This window comes from Coffea eugenioides, chromosome 11 (assembly GCF_003713205.1).
Source record: "Coffea eugenioides isolate CCC68of chromosome 11, Ceug_1.0, whole genome shotgun sequence".
Taxonomy (NCBI): domain Eukaryota; kingdom Viridiplantae; phylum Streptophyta; class Magnoliopsida; order Gentianales; family Rubiaceae; genus Coffea; species Coffea eugenioides.
This window is the reverse complement of record NC_040045.1, coordinates 30,700,118-30,712,115: the sequence shown is the minus strand read 5'-3', so window position 1 is coordinate 30,712,115 and position 11,998 is coordinate 30,700,118. Positions and strand designations below refer to the sequence as shown.

The 11,998-nt window shown below is 40.1% G+C and overlaps 1 non-coding gene across 1 annotated transcript; it reads left to right on the top strand.

The window, feature by feature from the left end:
• Nucleotides 1-8,838: 8,838 nt before the first annotated feature.
• On the top strand, nt 8,839-8,945 carry LOC113754669. Its single transcript, XR_003465346.1, has one exon. It is a non-coding gene; the product is annotated as a small nucleolar RNA R71 (small nucleolar RNA).
• Nucleotides 8,946-11,998: the final 3,053 nt, after the last annotated feature.

The window sequence follows — 11,998 nt, the reverse complement described above, 5'->3', positions numbered from 1 at the left end:
ATTTTCTAATTGCATTAAAAACTAGAAAAGCCTAACCCAAATTAATAACACGCTACGAGGGTTATTTAAATCAGATTGCATGTCCCCCTAGTATGTGAAAATACTAGTTGTCACTAATATTAACCAACTAAACAATTACGGATTTAATTGATTAATTTGACAGGAGATTAATAAGTCAAATTGCACATCGGGCCCTTGATATCCAATTAACAAAATAATCCCATTGAAATTAAAATAGAAAACATGCAAATATTAACAAATTAAGGAACACGTAAAATTAATTAGATCTCACAGATATTTGGGACTGCGTCTTCGCGTTGATCCTTGACTAGAGGAGAAGATTAGCCACGCCTCATAAGAAAATTCCCACGCAATTTAATTGAATTCGAAGACATAAATAACTCTTGCTAGTAACTGAAAATGAAAATTTGATTCTCAGTAATCTAATGAAATAGAACTAGTTTCATGAAAGAAACTAGTCTAAAGGAAGAGACGGAAGAAAAATACAAAACAAACCAACTGAAGAGATCTTCACACCACACAAAACATGAAAGAACAAAATCCTATTTTATGACTAAAACTACATATCTTCCTCTCCGTAGAGAGAAACTAATCTAATGTCTTATATAGCACTCGTCTAGTGCATTTCCCTTATTTTATTTTAGCACTAGTTTCCTAAGAGAACTAGTGACGTAGGAAGCTAAGTGGAAAAGCTCAATCATCAAAGCCAACACCTTGACTAATGAGTATATCTCCCACAATAAGAACAAACTTTCTACGTGGTCCCCGCTTTGATTTCTTATTGCTAGTGGATTTCATCATATCAATTCAATTCTTCATCAGCAATTCCGTTGGTTTGCACAATTTGGGCTGATGGTGGAAAGCTTTTAGAAGCTTTCACGTGTGGAGAAATCTTCTCAAGAAGGTCCCCTTTTAGCACTTTTCTGCTCCACTTTCTGAAATTATATCCAAATACCAAATATAAATATATATTGACAATTAAAACAATATTTGGCAAGGATAAAGAGGAAAATTAACGATAAAATTACTAACAATTAATATCCTATCAATTCCCCCACACTTAAATCATGCTTGTCCTCAAGTATGGGAACACTAAACTCAACAATGGCTAACTCTCATTTCATTTACTGCCAAGCTACGCTTATCCCAAAATCAAGTTTTAGTGGCTAAGTGTCAAGACATATTTCTCCCGGTTAGCTCCTGAAATCATAGACTCGTCCAATTCATGGCTAAGTCGTCTAAGAAATCAAAATATTAAACTAGCAAAAGTTAGCAATTGGGTCAACTGAAAATCAAAATCTCAACATTGAAGAACAAGGATCGGCAGGCCAACATAATCATAAGCTTACTTATTATTTTCTTTTCTCTCTTTTTTTTCTTTTTTTTTTTGATAATAATTAAATTTTTTTTTCAATAAATGCTCAATCCCAAGCTATTCAAGTCTTTTGACGTGAACTCTGACATTTTTAGATGAAAGAGCCCAGTTACTCAACTTTTCACAGCTTCAGGACTAACTACTCATAGATATCGCCACTTTTTGACGCGAGAGTCGACACTTGTGGTGAAGACTCCCGGTTACTGGGTGATGACACTAGCGGAGTAGAGCCATTTATTAACCACAATTAAAGCATCAGAATACCAGATAATTAAAGATCATGACCCACGTCATCTCCTAATATGGAGAACTAAGATCAACAATTGCCCAATTCACACAACAATTGCTAGTAAAATATTTATATTGCCTAAACAATTTAACCACAATTTGCACCAAGTCATTAAACTCATAATATTCACCAAGATAATATGCTTTTACTTGCCATCTAAACAAAATTCATAGGATAAATCACAACCAGCAATAGAAGAGTGAGTTGCCACATTTATTCATCAAGACAACAATAAGAAAAGCAACAATTTAAAGAAACTACAATCAAATCCAAATCTCCCCCACACTTAAAGTATACATTGCCCTCAATGTAACAAATATATAGAAAAAGTAAGAAGAAGGGCAACGAAACTCCCCTGAAATTGAGGTTCAACACCCACATGGTGCATAAATGCTGCCAATTCTCTGAAGTTGTTGCCAGTCATCAGCCCTTGGGGTTGATCTAAGTCTCACCATTTTCTCCAATTGTCGGTCCAATCCACAAGAGACAACAAATGCTAACAAATAATGGAAACAGAAAATTTAAAGCAATAACAAATGAAAACCAACCCAGTGAATAAAATGCACACTTCAATCACCCACAAGTTATAGAAATACTCCAACACTTATAGTAAATGCAATCAATAAGCACTTGTGGTTCCAAACTTAGCCAAATGCAAAAACAATGCACCTCAAAATCACCCCAATCAACGTAATAATTGAAATGAAAAAGACAAAAGACTCTCACACAAGGCAACTACTTCAATAAGCAAATTTAAGTGTTAAAGGCACCTCCCAATTAAACAAATAATCTCAGCAATTTACCCACAATTAGACACAAGTTATAATAAATTAGACACTATTGGACCCAAAATCATAACAAGTGTCTCCAATTGGACAGTCAATCACTTAAGATTAAGAAATTGGAGGCAAACTACCATAACCAGTACCATTGGTGGACTCACAGGGAAGAATTAAATCAAACGGCCAACCCAAAGCACTTATAAATTCAATAACACCAAGCAAAGCAGAAATTAAAAAAAAAATTCAAAATGGTAACCAATTTGCCAAGAAACCCCAAATCAACCCCAAAATTGCAGTTGAAGCCCCAAACAACTCACAAGTGAAAAATCCAGCACCTCCTGCGATTATTCAGCAAGAAACCCAGGAAAAAGAAACAAACTTCAGCATTTTAAGATCTAGAAAATTGCTAATCGGGGAGGGGGGATTCAATACCTCCACCTGTCGAAAATTGACAAGTGGCGTGAGGTGATCTGGAATTGAAGTCGCACGTGAGGGAAGCGACGGTGCACCGGCGAGGTGGAGAGGAGCGACTGGAGTTGGTGGTAAGCTGAGGTCGAGCTTGCGATAGTGAGCTGGGCAGGAGGTATTGGCGCGGCCAAGGAAAGTTCGCGCGCGGTGGTGGTGTTTGCCGCTGAACTCTGCGACCTTAGATGAGTTGCGGACAGCTGCTGTGGCTGTTGGTGGAGACTGAAGGAAAAGCTGCACGCTGGGTAGCGCACGGAGAAAGAGCTGACGCAGTGGAGAGGGAGATCGAGATGGAGAGAGAGAGCTGAGCTGGAGAGTGGAGCTAGTTGCGTTGCAAGTAGTGACGGCGGCAGTTGGTGGTGTTTGGAGAGAGAGAGTGAGAGAGCAAATGGAGGTGGTGGCGGCTGGCATTGCTTGGGCTGCAGGAGGTCGACGCGAGCTGGTGGAGATGAGGCACTGGCGGCTGCATGCAGAGGTGGACGCTGGGTTGTGGTGGGCTTCAGGCGGAAGTCGGCGGCAGCTATGGACAGGGAGGAGGAGCTGCGCACAGCTCTGGGTTGCGCGCGGCTGGCGGAGCTTACAATGAAGAAGAAGAAGCGAGCAGCGGGGAAGAAGAAGAAAGAAAGAAAGGAAAGAAAGAAAAGAAAAAGAAGGAAAGAAAAAGAAGAAAGGAGAAAAAAAAATATAGTTTTTGGTCTTACATTTTTTTTTTTAAAAAAATTCAGAAATTGAATTGCTGAAAAACTAACCGAATGTTAAGAAAGGAAGTAATTGTTTTTCGATTTTTTTGATTTTTTTTTTATTGCAAAAATTTGAAATTTTTTTTTTTTTTAGTTTTCGTCAAAAGCATGGCGTGGGCACGCCAAGATTAGAAAACATTCTCTGACTTGAGAATCAGTTTTTGAACATTAACGCGTGCCCTCTCCGCGCGGGCACGCCAAGATTCCACTTCGTAATGTTGAGATTTTACCAACATGGCGTGGGCATGCCATGTTTTAGAAACATCCTCTGACCTTGAAATTGGAACTTGTGAGATTAATGCGTGCCCTCCTCGCACGGGCACGCCATGATCACCTGTCAAAATAAAAAATTGGGTTGCCTCCCAAAAGCGCCTTTCTTTAACGTCTTTGGCTAGACGGAGTCTAGAATTTGCTTAAACTAAGCAAATCGGGTCTTCCAGTTGTATCATCTCCACCCGTTCAATTGGAAATCCTTCATAATACGGCTTGAGACGGTGACCATTCACCACAAATTTCTTCTCCGTTTTCAAACTTTGGATCTCTACTGCACCATAATGAAAGACATTAGTCACAACAAAAGGGCCAATCCAACGAGAACGTAATTTACCTGGAAATAGTTTCAATTTGGAGTGGTATAGTAAAACTTTTTGCCCACAGACGAATGTCTTCCTAGAGATCTGTTGGTCATGAAAGATCCGATTCTTCTCCTTATAGATCACTGCATTCTCGTATGCTTCATTTCGAATTTCTTCCAACTCTAGTAATTGTAACTTTCTTTGAATTCCGCCTTCCTCGATATCCATGTTGCATTGTTTGACCGCCCAAAATGCTCTATGCTCAAACTCGACCGGGAGATGACATGGCTTTCCAAATACCAATCGGTAAGGGGACATGCCAATGGGTGTCTTGTATGCCGTCCTATATGCCCATAGTGCATCATCTAGTCTCACACTCCAATCCTTCCTATCGGGTCGGACCATCTTTTCTAGAATTGATTTGATCTCTCGGTTTGATGCTTCCGCCTGACCATTTGTTTGAGGATGGTAGGATGTAGAGACTTTGTGAAAGACACCATATCTCCTAAAAATTGCAGCGATCGTTTTGTTGCAGAAATGAGTACCCCGATCACTTACAATTGCTCGCGGCATCCCAAAGCGAACAAAAATATTAGACTTAACGAATTCTGCAACCACTTTGGAATCATTAGTGCGGGTAGCCTTTGCTTCTACCCACTTCGAAACATAATCTACAGCAAGCAATATATACAAAAAACCAAAGGACGAAGGAAAAGGACCCATAAAATCAATGCCCCAAACGTCAAAAATTTCAACAAAAATCATTGGGGTTTGAGTCATTTGATCCCTACGAGAGATATTACCCACTCTTTGACACTTATCACATGACTTACAAAATGAGTAGGCATCCTTGAATAGAGTTGGCCAATAGAATCCACTCTCTAGCACCTTACGAGCCGTTCTCTTCGGTCCAAAATGACCTCCACATGCAAAAGAGTGACAATAGGCTATAATAGATTGAAATTCAACTTCACTTACACATCTACGGATGATTTGATCGGCACCCCGCTTCCAGAGGTAAGGATCATCCCAAATGTAGAACTTTGCATCGCTCCTCAACTTGTCTCTCTTTGCCTTAGGCCATCCTGTAGGAAATTTGTCAGTGACTAGAAAATTAACAATATCTGCATACCAAGGCAAAGATGAGTTAATAGAAAATAAATGCTCCTCGGGGAATGCTTCTCTCAATGGGATGTCATCTTCGACGACTTGTACTCGACTCAAGTGATCTGCTACCAGATTCTCCGCCCCTTTCTTATCTCGGATCTCCAGGTTGAACTCCTGTAGCAACAATATCCACCGTATCAATCGCGGTTTTGCCTCTTTTTTGGTCAACAGATACCGCAAAGCTGCATGATCAGAAAAAATAATAACTTTAGCACCAAGTAAATAAGACCGAAATTTTTCTAAGGCAAAAACAACTGCTAAAAGCTCCTTTTCGGTGGTTGAATAGTTCAATTGAGCTCCGTTCAAGGCTCGAGATGCGTAGTAAATAGCATGAGCTGCTTTTCCTACTCTTTGACCCAATACCGCACCAACTGCATAGTCACTGGCGTCGCACATGATCTCGAATGGGAGGTTCCAGTCAGTGGGTTGGATAATAGGTGAGGTGATCAATAACTCCTTTAACTTATTAAATGCCCCCTTACATGTTTCATCAAATTCGAAGGATACATCTTTTTGTAAAAGTTGGAACAAGGGTGCTCCAATTTTCGAGAAATCCTTGATGAACCTTCTATAGAAACCTGCGTGACCCAAGAAGGAACGAACTTCCCGCACACTCGCGGGGTAAGGTAAAGTAGATATAACATCTATTTTTGCCTTATCAACCTCAATACCTGTAGATGATACTACATGACCCAAAACTATCCCGTGTTCAACCATAAAATGACATTTTTCCCAATTAAGCACGAGATTAGTTTCTATACACCTTACTAAGATCAATTTCAGGTTATCTAGACAGTTTTCAAAACTTTCACCATATACACTGAAATCGTCCATGAAAACCTCAATAATCTTCTCAACATATTCTGAAAAGATACTTACCATGCATCTTTGGAAGGTAGCAGGTGCATTGCACAATCCAAATGGCATCCTTCGGTATGCAAATGTCCCAAATGGGCAGGTGAAAGTAGTCTTCTCTTGGTTTTCGGGTGCGATGGCAATTTGAAAATAACCTGAAAATCCATCCAAGAAACAATAGTAAGCTCGACATGCTAATCGCTCCACCATCTGATCAATGAAAGGGAGGGGAAAATGGTCATTTTTCGTGACGGCATTTAGCTTTCTGTAATCGATACACTGTCGCCATCCGGTGGGCTTTCGAATTGGTACGAGCTCACCCTCTTGGTTTGATTCCACTGTCACCCCTGCCTTCTTCGGGACCACCTGTACTGGACTTACCCACGGGCTATCTGATATTGCAAATATAATTCCAACGTCCAGCAGTTTTAAAATCTCTTTCTTTACGACCTCCATCATGAGAGGATTTAATCTCCGTTGAGCTTGCCGTACGGGTTTAGCATTCTCCTCGAGTCGAATTCGGTGCATACACACCGCAGGGCTAATTCCCTTGATGTCGGCGATGGTCCATCCTATCGCCTGCTTATGTTCCCTAAGAACTCGAAGTAGTTTCTCTTCTTGAACCTTTGATAAACCCGCGGAGATGATCACTGGAAGTGTCTCCCCTTCACCTAAGTATACATACTTTAGGTGTTTCGGCAGTGGTTTTAGTTCCAAGACAGGTGCCTGCACCACAGATGGAAGTAACCTTTGGTGAGGTTCGGGTATGAAAATCGGTGCAAGATCATACCTTGTATTCGTGGTTGGTAATGTTTGCAATGATCCAATCACGCATTTAAGCTCTTCACTCAACTCTACCCTAGAGGTCGTTTCGGACTCAAAGTGCCTGGTCAGGACGACCTCTAGTTCATCCCTGCCTTCAATTTCAAAAACCTCCTGTATAGCATGGTCAATAACATTTACCGAGAAAACAGAGCCAATATTTGAATCGGATGGATATTTCATGGTCTCAAAGATGTTAAAGTGAACAATCTCACCATCAAATTCCATAGACAAAGTACCCTTATTAACATCAATTTTGGTTCGGGCTGTGCTCAAAAAGGGTCTACCTAACAACAAAGGTGACGGATCACGGGAGTGTTCATCCTCCATGTCGAGCACATAAAAATCAGCTGGAAAAATCAATTCATTAATTTTTACCAAAACATCTTCAATCAACCCGTCAGGGTATGCATTGGTCCTGTCAGCTAATTGGATTATTATCCCAGTCTCTTTCAAAGGGCCTAAGTTCAATGAAGCATAAATGGACTTTGGCATGACATTAATCGAGGCTCCTAGGTCTAACATGGCCTTCCCAATCAAAGTATTACCTATCCTACAAGGAATAGTAAACATACCTGGATCTCCGCATTTCGGTGGAAGCTTTCTTTGTAGAATTGCTGAAACATTCTCCCCAACTATAACTCGTTCATCCCCCTTCAACCGCTTGCGGTTGGCACACAGGTCCCTCAAAAATTTTGCGTACCTGGGTACTTGTTTAATCGCATCCAGCAGGGGTATGTTGATCTCCACCTTGTGAAAGATCTCCAAGACCTCTTTTTCCTTGTCTTGCTTCTTTGGTTTCTCTAACCTGCTAGGAAAGGGAGGTTGATTAATTTTAGTTGTAGGAATTGGGTTCGAGGGTACCTTTGCATTTTTGTTGTCTGTGCCCTCCTCTTCCAATTCTTTCTCAATCCGTTCCTCGTCCTTGTCTTTAGGAATCACCGGTTCGGGTCCTTGAACTTCCTTGCCACTCCTTAAGGTCATTGCGCTTACATTCTTTGGATTTGCCTCAGGTTGAGATGGTAACTTTCCTTGAACTTGGGACTCCAACCGGTTGATTGTTATAGCCATTTGATTCATTTGATTTTGCAATGATTGCACCTGTCCCAGTTGATTCCTCATACTTTGCAAGTCTGAATCCGTCTTTTGTTGATTAGCAAGTAATTGCTTCATCATCTCTTCCATGGACGGACTTGAGTTTGAAAGTGGTGGTGGTGGTGGTGGGCGATGATGGTACTGCTGTTGGTGTCCTTGCTGTCTATTTGGCACAAAGTTAGACTGCCTATTTCCTCCATAACTAAGGTTGGGGTGATCCCTCCAACCAGGATTGTAGGTACTTGAGTATGGGTCGTACGGCTTTCTTGGCGCGGGCGCGTGGCCAGCCATGTTCACCTGTTCAGCAGTTTCTTCTTGAACCATTGGACACATTTCCGTAGGATGACCCACGGCAGTGCATACCCCGCACACTTTGACATGTGAAGCACTCCCCACAGCTAATTGTCTTACGAAAGATGTTAATTCGGAGATTCGCTGTTGGATAGAGGACGTTTCCACCTCATTCACCCTACGCGTCGGGATGTCCTCTCTTGAACCAAACTGCTGTGAGTTCTCAGCCATCCCTTCAATCAACTCCCATGCTCCTCGAGGGGTTTTGTTCACTAACGCCCCTCCACTTGCAGCATCGATTATGCTTCTGTCCCTGAAAAGCAACCCCTCATAGAAATATTGAATGAGCAGTTGCTCACTTATCTGATGCTGAGGGCATTTGGTGCACAATTTCTTAAACCTCTCCCAGTACTCATAGAGTGACTCGCCTGGGTGTTGTTTGATACCACATATTTCCTTTCTTAGGCTTGCAGCTCTAGACGCCGGAAAGTACTTGTCCAGAAATTTTTTCTTCAATTGATCCCACGTGGTGATACTACCAGGCGGTAGGTAGTAGAGCCAGTCTTTCGCGGAGTCCTTCAAAGAGAAGGGGAAAGCCCTCATTTTTATTTGCTCTTCTGTAATTCCCGGAGGCTTCATACTGTTGCAAACGACGTCGAACTCTTGCAAGTGCTTGTAGGGCTCCTCACCTGGTAGACCATGGAAAGATGGCAAGAGATGAATTAGACCAGATTTTAGTTCAAAGGGAGTGTCATCATTTAAATGTGGAAAAGTAATGCACAAGGGCTGCTGATTTAAATCAGGAGCAGCCAACTCCCTTAGTGTTCGTGCATTTGCCATAGTGACTTCCTCTTGGTCTGAATCACTTGAATTGTCACCAGACAAATTTGTCGGCTCAACCTCTGGATCAAGTTCCTGAGGTGCAATATCGTATTGCTCCTCCCTGAGCCGCCTGGTTTCTTTCCTCGTTTTACGCGCGGTCTTCTCTACTTCAGGGTCGAAAATTAATTCACCAGTACGAGAAGAGCGAGGCATAAACTAGAAAAATACCAGAAAAAAATGAACTTAAAAAGAAACAAATGATTAACGCCAGTCCCCGGCAAAGGCGCCAAAAATTGACAGGTGTCGAGCCTGTGCAATAATAAATACCTACTCGAGAAAAATGAATTTTCTGTGTATAGTAGTGAGTAGGGTCGAATCCACAGGGACTGGGAAAAATTCGATTCTTTTCAAGTTCGGGACACGGGGGATTTTTATCAGAAATAAACTAAAAATAATTAAACAATTTAACTAAAAATAATTAATTAATTAATACAATTGTAAATAGCAATTAAATAAATGATAAATAAATTCTAGCCAAGGATACAACTACGCAAACACAGTCCATTCATCCGATCATTGATGCAAAGAAGGTTCACTTAATTTTATTAACAGGTTAGTTATAGTCGCCGATAAACTCTAACGACCAGCTTTTCCTTAATTTATTGATAACCAAGGTACGACCGTTGATTACCCCTAACCAGGAAATACTCCTAGGTACGACCATAGGAATTAATTTCCTAATTGCATTAAAAACTAGAAAAGCCTAACCCAAATTAATAACACGCTACGAGGGTTATTTAAATCAGATTGCATGTCCCCCTAGTATGTGAAAATACTAGTTGTCACTAATATTAACCAACTAAATAATTACGGATTTAATTGATTAATTTGACAGGAGATTAATAAGCCAAATTGCACATCGGGCCCTTGATATCCAATTAACAAAATAATCCCATGGAAATTAAAATAGAAAACATGCAAATATTAACAAATTAAGGAACACGTAAAATTAATTAGATCTCACAGATATTTGGGACTGCGTCTTCGCGTTGATCCTTGACTAGAGGAGAAGATTAGCCACGCCTCATAAGAAAATTCCCACGCAATTTAATTGAATTCGAAGACATAAATAACTCTTGCTAGTAACTGAAAATGAAAATTTGATTCTCCGTAATCTAATGAAATAGAACTAGTTTCATGAAAGAAACTAGTCTAAAGGAAGAGACGGAAGAAAAATACAAAACAAACCAACTGAAGAGATCTTCACACCACACAAAACATGAAAGAACAAAATCCTATTTTATGACTAAAACTACCTATCTTCCTCTCCGTAGAGAGAAACTAATCTAATGTCTTATATAGCACTCGTCTAGTGCCTTTCCCTTATTTTATTTTAGCGCTAGTTTCCTAAGAGAACTAGTGACGTAGGAAGCTAAGTGGAAAAGCTCAATCATCAAAGCCAACACCTTGACTAATGAGTATATCTCCCACAATAAGAACAAACTTTCTACGTGGTCCCCGCTTTGATTTCTTATTGCTAGTGGATTTCATCATATCAATTCAATTCTTCATCAGCAATTCCGTTCATCAGCAATTCCGTTGGTTTGCACAATTTGGGCTGATGGTGGAAAGCTTTTAGAAGCTTTCACGTGTGGAGAAATCTTCTCAAGAAGGTCCCCTTTTAGCACTTTTCTGCTTCACTTTCTGAAATTATATCCAAATACCAAATATAAATATATATTGACAATTAAAACAATATTTGGCAAGGATAAAGAGGAAAATTAACGATAAAATTACTAACAATTAATACCCTATCATCAACCTCCTGGTTATGTGAAGGTTGGAAGTGAACATAAGGTGTACAAACTCAAGAAAGCATTATACAGGTTAAAACAAGCCCCACGTGCTTGGTATAGTCGTATAAATGCTTATTTTTCTAAGGAGGGATTTAAGAAATGTCCATATGAGCATACACTTTTCATAAAGATTGGAGATGAAGGTAAATTGCTGATTGTGTGCTTATATGTTGATGATCTTATTTTTACTGGAAATGATAGTGCCATGTTTGAGAAATTCAAGAAATCTATGATGGCCGAATTTGATATGTCTGACCTTAGAAAGATGCATTATTTTTTGGGCATTGAAGTGGTGCAATCTGCTGATGGAATTTTTGTCTCTCAAAGAAAATATGTGCAAGAAATTCTGAATAGGTTTCAAATGTCAAATTGTAATTATGTTAGTACGCCAGTTGAAGTGGGTTTAAACTCATCAAAGAAACCAGGAGGAAAGAGGGTTGATAGCACCCTTTACAAGCAAAATTGTGGGAAGTTTGATGTATTTGACAGCAACTAGGCCCTGATATTATGCATGCTGTAAGCCTTATTAGTAGATACATGGAAAGTCCAAGAGAGACACATCTTCTAGCTGCTAAGAGGATTCTTCGATACTTGCAGAGAACCATTGAGTATGGATTATTTTACAAGAATGGTGAAAAATCAGATTTGTTTGGATTTACTGACAGTGACTATGCAGGCGATTCTGATGATAAAAAAAGTACGTCTGGATATGTATTCATGATGGGTTCAGCAGCAATTTCATGGTGTTCAAAAAAGCAACCAATTGTTATGTTATCAACAACTGAAGCAGAGTACGTAGCTGCAACAGTCTGTGCCTGTCAAGCAATTTGGCTAAGGAATATT